The 4,682-nt window shown below is 44.5% G+C and overlaps 1 pseudogene; it reads left to right on the forward strand.

Annotated features, from left to right (window-relative positions):
• The first annotated feature begins 1,088 nt into the window (after positions 1 to 1,088).
• Positions 1,089 to 2,378, forward strand: LOC140226517 (uncharacterized; annotated as a pseudogene).
• The last annotated feature ends 2,304 nt before the right edge of the window (positions 2,379 to 4,682 follow it).

The raw sequence follows: 4,682 nt of genomic DNA on the forward strand, positions 1-4,682 counted from the left end.
AGTGGAGATTGTAAAGAGTAGTAACAAGTTCGTCCAACCGGCGATTCCCCGTGATGAGCTAGCTAGATTAGAAGAATACGGGACTAGTTGATAAACGACCGGCTCAGTAAATGACATGGAATGATGGACTCATAAACAAATTTTTAAAGCTGTTTTTCACCTGTAAAGCAATGTTGTTATTATGTTTCATTGCTAAATTATCTTTAAAAAAAAGAAGAAGAATATCAGGTGGCTCATCTCTTCCCCAGTGTGAGGAGAGTTGAGCCTTATCTCTCCAGGAGAGTTAAGCCAGGGGACATAGCCACTTGTTGTAGATTTGAACCATGATGCAAACGGATAAAGATTAGATTCTCTTGCGAATAGCCAGGTATTTATCTCAGTTAAAAAGTGGTATAATCGCACATTCAATGACATCTGGAAAATTAAAAAGTTCAGTCCCTCATTATGTGACCGTGCATCACAAAACCAACTAAGAGTCGATTTGAGTTGATTTTACATGAAGACTGAACTATTTCTTCATTCTTTTTCAATATTCTGAGGTTTGGAATCATAGAATAAAAGGGAAATTGTGTTTTCAGCATTTTCCTTCATTTTTTTTAAGGTATGATAAGGTTTGATAAGGTATGTCTATCAGGCCCTTTTTTCATTTCTTTTTCTTTTAATACTTGCTCATGCTCCTCACTGTCAACTCTAACAACTTTTGAAAAGATGTTGCTACTGCTTTAAAGATCAACATTAATCAAGGACAAAATTTAACATTTAACATTTCATTCGTGTGTTAATAAAGCGTTCCAAATTTTAGCTTTCGTAAAATAAATAGCCTATTTTATTTCGGAAGTCTCGAAAGAGACTACGATGCATAAGAGTAATAATAGGAGAGCCCGCACGCGCGCCCAGCAATACGTTCGCGTTCGTTCCAGCCGACAGGAGGTTCTCCTGCATAGCTCCGCGGCTTGATTTCTATCCATAAATTCATCGCCCTAAATTTCCTTCTCGCGAGGAAATTTTGCTTCGCCGGTCATCCGGAACCAACTGAGAAGTGTTTTGACGCATCTTTCGTGCCTTAACTTTACGGTGGTTCGATAAATATGAGCTCGAAAGAGCAGCACGATCCATCCTTCGCTTTACGTGCTACACGTGGACAGGAGGTCTGTGCCACGAAGTCAGAGTTACCACCACCAGCGCCTCCCTCCGGCGATGCCGGTAAGGTGCATGTACAGAAGAATGTGAGCATCGGAAAGGCTAAGGCTCAAGATTAGGGGAAGAAGCAGATGAAGAAAATTCCCCAAAAAAGCTCCTCATACGGTATCAAAAGCCCCTTCCAAGGATCGGGCGTCTCCCTCCGGGGACGTTAGTTCTCGTCTAGACAAACTTGAAAATCTCCTCGCCGAAGTGGTGAAACACCTTCCCCAATTGCATGATAAAACCACTAGCCGCGCTGCTGTGGAACATACACCGTCTACATCGAAATCTACAGCGGAGGAATTTTCCCGCTTGCCTACTAACGTCCGCCATTTTGTTGGGGACGATTTTGATACGTCTGACGACGCAGAGCGTGATGGACCGTTCGATTTTGACGAAGGGGTGGAAGAGGTTCCCCCTGCTGCACAGTTATCACCGTTGGCAGCCAAGTATGTTATCCCCCTCGGGATTGGGGAGGCAGTTGACGAGAAAATCGCAAAATCGGTGAACTATTTTATTGGCAACAAACTAGAAGATAAAGCCATCGAGGAAACGGTTGAAAAATACCCCCTACCGAGCAACTGCCCCCACCTCGATACACCTAAAGTGAACGCTCCCATTTGGGAACACCGGCAGTCCGTCACGCGTAATCGAGATCTGAAATTACAGAGAGTGCAGAAATGTCCGACTCGCGGTATTGGGGCTCTTCTTCGCTCTCTCCACGAGCAAGATATCTCCGAGTCTCAGCAAGACGCACTTGCCCTTTTGAGTATCGCACACTTCGAACTGAATTGCGTGCGGAAGGAGCTGATTAAACCGGACATCAACTCGGAATACGTGCATCTCTGTAAGCCTTCCACACCAGTCACGCAGCTGTTGTTTGATGATGATCTCACAAGACAGATGAAAGATCTAAAAGAACAACATAAGGCCTCTGCTGGGGTCATGAGGACCCAGCAGAAACATACTTCTCGTCCGAGCGGCTCTTTCCATCCGTACAGACGGCCCTTCAACAGCGGAGCTCGCCGGCAGGCTCGCGATGCGGGCTGGACGGGCTCGCGTAGTGCTGCAGCCTCACGGCAAATCGTCCCTTTTTAGATCAGCGCTACCAGGGGAAGTCGCGACCTCCCCCACAGCAACGGCCACAGAGCAGAGCTCATCCACAGGCCAGAAGCAAGACTCCCCACAACAAGTAACCCAACAGCCCTCCTCTGACAAGAGGTAGGAGACATTGATTCAACAGATTGCTCATTTGATATGTCAGTAACTGACCATGATGTATTGCTAATTTATCTAGAAGAATAGTATTCTAGAGCTACTCCTCGATTTACTAGATGTGTAGAATCTAGACCTACCACTTCATGTTTACATGACCATCCAGTTGGAGGTCGACTGAGGCTTCATGCATGTAATTGGGAGAAGTTAACTTCAGATCCCACAGCACTACAAGCTGTAAATGGGTATAAACTTGAATTCAAGCCTTAATGTTTTCCACCTAAAAGGCTTAAACCTTTGGTTCATTTCAAAGTAAAGAATGAAGATTTGGCCAATATCCAAGCTGAAATTGATTCACTGGTAGCCAAGAATGTTATTGAACCTTGTTCACATGAAGCGGAAGAGTTCATCTCTGCCATTTTTACCCGACCTAAGAACAATGTCAGCCTTCGGGTCATTCTTGACCTCTCAGAGTTGAACAAAAGCCTAGTCTATCAGCATTTCAAAATGGATTCCATCCATACAGCAATGCAATTTATCACACCAGATTGCTTTCTAGCCTCAGTCGACCTTCAGGATGCTTACTATTCAGTACCAGTTGATCCGCAGGATAAGAAATACCTGCGATTTGTGTGGCAGGGCAAACTTTGGCAATATTGCGCACTGCCAAACGGGCTTAGTACAGCACCGCGTTTATTCACAAAGCTTCTCAAACCAGTTTTTGCTCATCTGAGAAGAGCTGATCATATGGCAGTCGGATACCTTGATGATACTATCATTATTGGGAAGAGTGAGGCTTGCACTCAAAGAGTAGTCGATGCTACGACTGATCTCCTCGAAGACTTGGGGTTTCTTGTCCATCAGACCAAATCAGTCCTAGAACCCACTAAAGAAATCACCTTTTTGGGATTTGTCCTTAACTCTGTGAACATGACAGTTACTCTTCCTGAATCTAAGAAGGAAGATATCACTGTTGAGTGCACAAGTCTGTTGAATGCCACAGAGTCCTCTATCCGAGAAGTGGCTAGAGTAATAGGGAAACTGATTGCTACTTTTCCTGCAGCCCAATATGGGCTCCTCTACTACAAAATCTTGGAAAAAGAGAAGATTTTGGCATTGAAGGCCAATAAAGGTCATTTTGATAGGAAAATGAGCTTGTCTAATAGAGCCAAACAGGAACTTAAGTGGTGGATTGACAACATACAGTACACCTCTAATCCTATCGACAGACCCAGGCACACAATAGAATTACGCACAGATGCGAGCGTGTCTGGTTGGGGAGCAACAGACATGTGCACTAACATAGGGGGACGATGGAATGAAGTGGAAAGAGAAGAGGCTGTTAACAATGAGATAAATTATCTAGAAACCCTTGCAGCAGGATTGGCATTGAAGTCCTTTTGCTCTAGAATGAGAAATGTTCATGTTCTCATTAGACTGGATAATACAACTGCAGTCTCATGTATCAACAATATGGGGGGCTTCAGATCCCAGGACTGCAACAATTTGGCACATGATATTTGGGAATGGCGTATTGAAAGACAAACTTGGATCACAGCCGCCTACTTGCCAGGACGGCTCAATACCACAGCAGACTTCATGTCAATTAAGGAAGTTTAACGATCGAACAGAGTGGATACTTAACAAAGCCCAATTTACGGAAGTGGTAGAACTTTTCGGCCTCCCTGAAGTAGATCTTTTCGCTTCCAGACTTAATGCACAGCTACCCAGGTATATCACTTGGCAGCCTGATCCTTTGGCAGAGAATGTAGATGCAGTTACAGTGGATTGGGGTCCATTATGGTTCTATGCTTTCCCTCCCTTCTGCCTTATCCCCAAATGTCTGCAAAAGATAAGGGCAGATAAAGCCACAGGGTTGTTAGTATAGTACCAAACTGGCCTACACAATCATGGTTCCCAGCACTTCAGGACATGCTGACTGAAAAACCACTTGTGCTACGTAGACATGCACAACTTCTTGTTCAACCTGTGTCTTTAATGCCCCACCCCTTACACAAACATTTGGATTTGCTTTGTTGCAGGCTTTCGGCCAACCCTTCAGGTCGCAGGGATTGAGTGAAGGGACCGTCAAGGTCATCGTAGCTTCTTGGAGGAAATCTACACGGCAGCAATATCATAGCTTCATCAGCAAATGGAAAGTTTTCTGCACTGCCAACAACATTAACTATCTCCAGACATCATCGGAATGGGCACTAGAATTTCTTTCAGGCTTGTTCCATAAGGGAGCCAGCTACGGTACTATAAACTCTGCTAGAAGTGCACTG

The sequence above is a fragment of the Diadema setosum genome, chromosome 3 (genome assembly GCF_964275005.1).
Source record: "Diadema setosum chromosome 3, eeDiaSeto1, whole genome shotgun sequence".
NCBI lineage: Eukaryota > Metazoa > Echinodermata > Echinoidea > Diadematoida > Diadematidae > Diadema > Diadema setosum.